Below are 8,753 nucleotides of genomic sequence, written 5' to 3'. Positions count from 1 at the left end.
AACAAAATAATAGATGGATGACCAAACAAGTAGTTTTCCTTGATAATAATTAGGGCCAAATGAGATTTTAGAATTTTGCAAAAACACGTAGTTTTTAAGGCAACATAAAACTCCAATTTATTCGGTACATTTACTCCACTTCAACATCGCCCTATTTAGTTTTTAACTTGGTATTTCTTCCTAACTTGTATTTACCTTAGAAAAATATTGTGAACAAATGTCACCTTATAATTACCCTAAACGGTTTAATTTGAATTTTAACTAATAATATACATGGTAATAAATAAATATGCATGTCATACATCTTAGTGCCACATGAACCTCTATTCATTCAAATAAAATGTGTACGTCAATGATTAAAAATACTGTGAACAAATGTCATCTTATAATTACCTTGTTTAATTTGAATTTTAACTAATAATATACTTGGTAATTAAAATGCATGCCGTACATCTTAGTGACACATGAACCTCTATTCGTTCAAATAAAATGTCTTACTCGATTTAATTCATAAACGAGGTTAAATAATGCAAGAAATGTTTCAAGTCATGTCAGATGACATTGAAATTTAGAATGTTAAATGGTGAATTCTTTCAATGAATGTGAACAAAAAACAGTCAATTAAGTCTGCAATAAACATGAATTACAAGAGTGGAGATGACAATGATGGCATCCCCAGTAACATGGCAACATTCATTCTTCTTATCGACCATCAATGCGAATGAGAATGATCTTTCCAAGTTTTACCTGTGAAAGAATGGCAAAGAATTGAATGTAGGATGTAATAAATAGTCAGGTTAGGCAAGTTTCTTAGCTCGTCCGCTCGACGGAGCGCCATCCTCTTTCTTGGACCCAGATGCCTCGGGTTTTCTAGCCCAGGCAGGAGCTCTGTCTGGCTCGTAACGGTAGTCGTAGAACAGTTCCTCTCCTGCAATTATTCGTTCTTTGGCAAATATACCCCACGGTGATCCCCTGCAACCATAATTACTGCGAGACAGTTTTTCAGCTCGAGATCGGAATGAAAAATGGCAAAAACAACCATGTGGGCCTCCAACAAATACTGATAAATAAATAGTCGTTCTTGCATGAGGTGAATATAGTGTACCTTCGCATAGCAATTAGGCTCGGGAGAATGGTTGGCAAACTTCAATTGTCACCCTTTCGGTATGCATCAAGAACAAACTGAAAATGACAGAATGATGGAATCAAAATTTGCTAGGAACATAAAAAGAGAGGTTACATCTTCCAAAGAAGGATGAAAGGGAATGCCTGATCATTCAGATTGAAGAGAATGAAGAATTTCACGGTCATATATCTTTCCACGCTTATCAGCTTCCCTATGGGAAATCAGCTCTCCAGTGTACTCACCAAGGTACTCATGCTTCCCGACATTATTCTGAAGAATGAACAAAACTTAAACACCAGGCTGAAAACAGAAAAAAGCACGATTAAAAAGACAAGTTCTTAAGTTACCTTCAGGAAAGCTCCCCATCCAGAAACGTCTGATCTTCCAAGCAAGACCTGTACATGCATCGGAAAAGCCTTGTCAGCACAAAGATATGAATATTCGCTACCATAATCTGCTGGTATCGATTAGATACAGTCTACTGCGCAAAAATTAAGTATAAAAATGATGGGCACTGTTTCTTAAAAACAGTTTGAAGCATATTTACAAAACCGTACATATGCACTCATCAATTAAATGCAGAGTAGAAAACACCATTACCCTTTGTTGTTGTTTTAGAAGAAGCTTCATATTTCTGCATTCATAATTGTCACCTCTTTGTGGTGGAACCCCAAGACTACCAATGCCATCACCACAACTGCAGAAGCTAATTTCAAAGGATCAGATGCTAGAGGCGATATGAAGCTTTTATCAGGAAGAAAAAAAATCAAAGTCAGAGCTCACCTGACCCAACAATTTCTACAAACATCTGGATCACATTCCCTGTCTGCAGCAAAACATGGACACTGACGGCTTCGGCATCGACTTTTAGCACAATGACAACCTCTAAATCGATTCTTGCAACTCTTAGGACATCTAGATAAACATGCAAATATTTTTTTTTATTGTTAGATAAACAAGCAAATATTAGTGCACAGAATAAATGGATCAACATCATCATCAATGCACATTTTTCACCATAATCTATCAAGATGACAAGATCTAAGACATCCAAAGAATCAGAACTGATAAGGACAGAAGAATGTATTGATGACATATTTTAACACACTTCAGCTTGAAAAAAATAGCTCACCCGCAGTATTTTCACAGCATGTTCCATTTAAAAGGCAAGAACATTGCTTCCCACAAGCAGTTTGACAACTACATGGATTATACTGCCGACATGGCTGATCTTTCTTCTCAGTAATCCTTTTCCTGATTGAATGATATGCAGCTGATTTCCAGGTATATTTCAAACGACGGACTCTACCCCTTCTTCGTAGGAACCTTGATCTCCGTCTCACTTCATTATTTCCCTAGAGGTATTAAAAGAAAATAAAAGAGAATTGGAACTCAGTGACAAAAATGGTAGAATTATATAGTTTAGCAAAAGGTTCTCATGTCAGAACCTTCAAAGATAATAAATTACTAACAATAGCTCCATTAAGGTCATATTTAGAGCACCCTTCAAGAAGAGATAGAACACCATTGGCTGAATGGCAAGCCAGTTTATTGTCAGTACCAGTCATGTATTGGAAAACCTCCCAACATGTCTTCAAATCGTTTAAAAGATTTCTGGCAATCAAACAGCTGTATAACAAAGAGTAGACTATAAGTAGACGGAATCAATTTACAGGAAGGAAACCGGAAAACTATTACTGCAAACAAAATTAAAAAAAAATGGTGTTACTTGCAAAGAGAGGGTGATCCACAAACAACATAAAGTAACTCTTAAACTACGAATCTTGATTATTGTCTGAATTTTCAGAAAATGAGGGGAAGGAAATAAACATAGCTGCAACTTTTAAAAAAACACTTGTGGCAAGATGCAGAAATTTGTAAGGTGGAAATTCGAACAAATGAATTTGATGATAGTGGATTCTTTAACGGATAATAACAATAAGCAGGCGGCAGATTTCATGGAATTCATTCACTCAAATGCAATGCAGATTCTATCTAGTCAGTATGAAAAGCAATTCATTAAAATACAAAGTGGTAATTTCCTTAAACTAACCTGTTCCTGCCAAAAATCTCCACACCTTTCTCAAAAAGACCTTTTTCAATAGCTTTCCAAGATTTATCATCAGTAAGTTCTTGTTTACCTAAATTTTCATCCACAAACTCTTCTCTTCCCAGACAATCACTGCTACTAGTCAAAGCCAGATCATTAACAGTTTCACTAGGGGGAACTTCTCCTTGCACTCCTTTTAACGACCAGTCTTTTCTCCTAGACCTTCCTGTGTTTAAAGATTTTACATCCTTACGTGAAGAAGACGTTGAATCATCATTTTGCGTTCGTGGACTAGACCTGAGTTTCATATCTGTAGGTGAAACACATCCACTCACAAGAGAATCGAATTCAGAAGCTGTCATCTTCTTCTGCCTCTTGCGCATGCAAACTAAACACATTCAGCAACTTGCTTGCTATTTCTCTTGAGAATGCCAGGTTTTCTGGCAATTTATTTTTAGGAGGTGATAACCAGGAAAGGGGAGGATTCTTTTTGCCCGGTTCTAATCTCTGAGTCACTACTTTCTGAAAGATTTCTAGCATCGGATGAAGCACTTTCACTTTGGCTTGACTTTGCTTTCTTCCTAGCAGATTTCTTACTAGATGATATTTGTGCTCCAACACTATCGGATGAAGAATTTGACTTGTCTTCAGGATTCATTGAAGACCTAACTGTGTCATTTCTTTCCGACTTAAGCACCTATCATTAAACAGATCAATCCTATATAAGTATAAGGAATTCAATATTTAAAGAGATAAGAGATCAGCAAAACATATACCAAACGATAGCAATGCAGACCACAAGGTGCATTCTCTTCATCTGGATGGTTCCATGGATTTTGTTTATCAGTCTGAAAAGTATAATGTCCTGAGAAAATAAAATCTAGGCACCTAGCAGCATATTCTACAAATTATAAACATTTAGAATTGCATGCTCACAGGAAAGATGAGGTCCTGAGAGCATCCATGTAATCTGCAATCAAAGACCTTCCAAGTACAAGAAAATACGATACAATTAAAGAAGACTACAAAGCAACACATAATATGATAAAGAGCAAGAAAAATGCTTACAAGGCACCGTCGACAAAATAAATTGTCGAAAGAATCAAGTGCTGCTTCAAGATCCTTTTCAACAAAGGAATTCCAATTTTGTACTTCAGTATCCCAATTCTTAGAAGCTCCAACATCCTTCTCCTCCTTCATAAGAGTTTCGTATCTTGCCTGTATAAAATGTTTGATGGTGTTTCATATCTCTGTAAATCCAGCAGAAAGAAAATGGGGAACAGCTGGACCGAAGTTTACACTATATGACCAATTTTATCAGGGGGAAAAATGAGCAGGAGAGAAAAACAATCCCATCAAAAACTAATTTTAGCTGCCAAAAATGAAAGAGAAAAGGCCGCTAATACTTAAAAAAAAGTTCAAAGGTTGCAGTTTCCAGCAAGTGTGCGTACCTTGACTTCAGCAGGACTACTAGACAAACACTGTGCTAGTGATTCCAGCACCCGATCAGATAAACCAACATCCTTGATAGTCATTCTGGCAATTTTATAACAGGATGCGCGAAACATTGGCAATAATTAGATGGAGTTCAGACATCAATCTTAAGAAACTTTGTAAGATATGTTATGGCGTTATTGGTCCATAAGTCAATATGAATAATAATATAACAAGAAGATACATGAAACTGTATTGCAAAATGAATTAAATTTCATAGAACATGTGAAACATCATGCAAAGATAGCTTATAGGTTCACGAAGTAAATAACAACAGTTCTGCAACAATTTTAAGGAAATCACAATTTGATTCAATGTAGCATAATTAACTAGGCATATTTTTCCTTTTAAAAAATAAATTTAAGCTTGTTTCCACCAAATATCATCAACTGTAGAACTAAAAGCTCATTTCCATCTGTTGACAAAACCTGACAGATTCCTTGACCCCATTATTTTTGGAAGACATCCCTAAAAATCTGGCAGTGGATTATGGAAAAAGTTCCTAAAACTGACAAATCAATGCAAATTGTAAATACAGAAACCAATTCTGATTTCTTTGTAATTTAGAAATTCCTAGTTTTTGCTACATTCCAAAAATAATTGTATACCCTTGCAGGCTATAAAAGGTTGTAATAGATTGTTCCTCAAATTGTAATAGATTATAAAAGTGATTCAAAGAGCAAAAGCAATGGAATCTGATTAGTAGACTCATGAGCAACCGACCATATGACAAACTCCTCAAATCAATTTGCATCCTATACCACATGTCCCAAGAATCAAATAAAAAAAAAACCAATGGAACATTAAACACCATTGTCAGAAAAGGAATCATAAAACCCATAACATCATTGCCTTTGACATCTATTCATGTCCCCAAGTTGTACTACAGTGTTGTCTATGAAGAGATCACTTCTGACCTAAATGTTGTGTTACTTTTTTTATCTAGTTCACTGTGTATTTTAGGATCAGACCACGGAAAAGATGACTAGGCATGGTAAGCTGTAGGATAGAATTTACCATCTAGAAGCAACAAATGGAAACCATAAAACTAGTTATATTCCTCAAACTTATTGTAGATTGGAGTTGTGTAAATATAAAAATCATTTTGTTTTCTTTGTAATTTAGACTTAGTTTTTGTCATGTTCCAAAATAACTGTATACCTTTGTAGACTATAAAAGGTTGAAAACCAATTGTCAATAAACAGAAGTGAGAACAATTTTGTCCACCGCCAAAAATATTAACTAATTAAAATGCCAAACATTCAAAAGGAGAATTGAGGCCCTAAAGAAGTAGAACATTCACAAATCTAAGCAAATTAAGTAGCAGATGAGTCATGAGTCTTCTTCATCTCTAATTTTCCATTCAGAATAATTGATGTCTTACCCAATTTTTTGATGGAATACTTACAGAATGTATCTCATAATTACCAATCCCTTTAACAATCATTAATTCAAAATGACACACGTATATTATGATACTTTTGTCGTTAATATTCAAAATACATTTTTATCAAGTTGACAAAATTATAATTACTGCAGATCGTACATGCTTCCAGAATATTTTCAGGTTTCTACACTAAAACGGGTAGTAAAAGCAACGAAATATACTTCGAGATAGAAAAAGGAAAACAAAAAACATAAACATGATGATAATAATAGATAACGCGACTATACCAACCGGAGAATAAAGTCTTCAGATTCAACAAAATCCTTTTTATCTTCATCTTCCTCATAACTTCCTCCTCACTGTCACTGCAGATAAGTGCTTCACCACCATTTTGATCATAGTATATTCTCCTTCGACCCACCACTGATGATCCTCTGTCATTCTTTGATTTCTACAGCCAAAAGAAATGAATTTAGTTTATCCTTTTCATAGAAATTCAAAGAAGAAAGCTATTTTATTACTTGATAGTTGAGACCATATCCTTCAATTTTTCATATCTGTTTTCTAAATTGGATAACACAATAGACATCCTAGAAGCAAGATTGAAACAAGTCTTTCTGACTAGCACTCTATATAAAATAAAGAAAGATAATAAGAAAACATAATATAGAAAAATTCTAGTTATCCTCACAAACCTGTCTAGAAATATCCATGTCGTATAAGGTGGCAGCTTTTTCATTTCTGTAAGCTTAATAGGACGAACAGCATTCTTAACAGGAATACTAGACCCCATAAGAACTGCTGTAGAAGCTTCTTGATAGTTATAACCATCCTTAACCACATTACTTAAGTCAATTCCATTTTGCATACCAATAGCATCATTTTGCCTCTTTGTCAATAGATCAGTAGCACTATCGGTATCACCAACCCAATTGCCTCTTCTTTCATTTGACAATTTATAAAGATGGCTTGTTATACCACCTATTTTTTTCCTGTTTTCTTCCAAACTTTTCTGGAATCAAATGAACTGAAATAGATTAGCATGTACAGCCTTTATTTAAGCTGCCAACAGAATCAGATAACCCAGGAATCACCTTTACAGAAAGAGATCGATCAGCTGCAACTTGCTTCTTTAACGAATCAATTACTGATAAAATCTCTTAGAACTCACAGTTAGTTCTTCAACTTGTGTCATCTGTGTAAAAATGAAAATTCCAATCAAGCTTATTATCAAGCATACATAATTCAAGACAGAAATATGTTACCTGTAACAAAACAAAATTGTTGAACAAAGACTTCTAAAATTAACAAAACAAAGACTAAAACCATTTTAGTCGCATTTTAGGCTTACAAACTTGTCAACTATACACTGGTTTTTAGTGACGTAATAATCCATAAGATAAGCCAAACTTAACAAAATGCAGCCAGATCCTACAATCAAATAATTTCAAAATCGAGGAAAAATTCGAGACAAACAAAAAAGTTCAAATGATAATGAAATATTCGTCTGACGAACGTCAGACAGAGAAAGAGAAATCGAGAAGTGCGAGACTTACCGGGGAATCCTTATGAGATTCCGATCCATCCGCCGAAACAGAAGGCGAAGATTTCGATGTCATGTTCGGAGAGAGAACCGGTCAGAGTCCGAGAAAGTAGGCTGGAATACCCGGATCGGAACCCGATTCATAAGAAGACAATGCCGGATCCGGATGAGCAAAACAAGAAAAACTAGGTTTGCCGGAGAATATTTGGCGGGCCGAGCTTCAAACCCTAGTTGTAATAACTCTCTTTCCCTCTCTAGCAATCTCGTAGGATCTCTCTCTCTTCTTCTTTTTTGTATTAATTCATTTTTCTCTCTCTTCTAGAGAGTCTTTTTAGATTAAATTATTTTATTTGGAGAGAAGGTAAATAATATTTTGGGGGGAAGGCACTCTGGTTTGAATAATTTGATTAATGGTAGCACAAACATGAATACTTTGATTAATTGATTAAATATGTTTTTTTCAAGTAGTTTGACTTTAATTTAAAAGAATAACAGATCTACTATTTAATCAAACTAACAATTGGGGTTGTTAGATAAAAATGATTTTAAGTATGTTAATTTCAGTTTATTTTGTAATACATATGTGATATATATATATATATGAAAATCAGAATAAAATAGAAGCATATTATTGTAATATTGTAACCAATTAAAACAATTAATTTGTTCCAAATTAAATAGATTTAATAATTTGAGGATATTTAAATCAATATACATACTTACCACTATGTGGTCATTTTCCTTGGATAAGAAAAATCAATTCTAAAACATGTGGGGTTATAGTGTATGAAAATAACTAAATTCCAAACAAAAAGTAGCACTAGCATGTTAAAGTATTTTTTTTATTGTTAAATTTATTGAGTGATTTTGTTGATAGATAATAATAATATTTTTTTAAATGATTTATATTTGAATATTTACGTTTGCATAATATATGTACATTATCGATAAATCATGTTGTGTTTTAACATCTTATTATGCATTCATGCATAGAACAACCTTATACTTTATATTTATTATAATTAAAACTATGGAAAATGGTCATTTTTGTTCTTATAGTTTACCTAATTTATCACTTTCATCCTAGTCGTATTTTCATATCAATTCAGCCATTGAAGTTGCTCAATTGCGTTATTTTATACTCTACCCCTAA

At 34.0% G+C, this 8,753-nt stretch overlaps 1 pseudogene; it reads right to left on the bottom strand.

Annotated features, from left to right (window-relative positions):
* Nucleotides 1–539: 539 nt before the first annotated feature.
* Nucleotides 540–7,786, bottom strand: LOC120169708 (annotated as a pseudogene).
* Nucleotides 7,787–8,753: the final 967 nt, after the last annotated feature.

This window comes from Hibiscus syriacus, unplaced genomic scaffold, assembly GCF_006381635.1.
Source record: "Hibiscus syriacus cultivar Baekdansim isolate YM2019G1 unplaced genomic scaffold, ASM638163v2 tig00111769_pilon, whole genome shotgun sequence".
Taxonomy (NCBI): Eukaryota; Viridiplantae; Streptophyta; class Magnoliopsida; order Malvales; family Malvaceae; genus Hibiscus; species Hibiscus syriacus.
The sequence above is the reverse complement of the archived record's forward strand: the minus strand, read 5'-3'. Positions and strand labels throughout refer to the sequence as shown.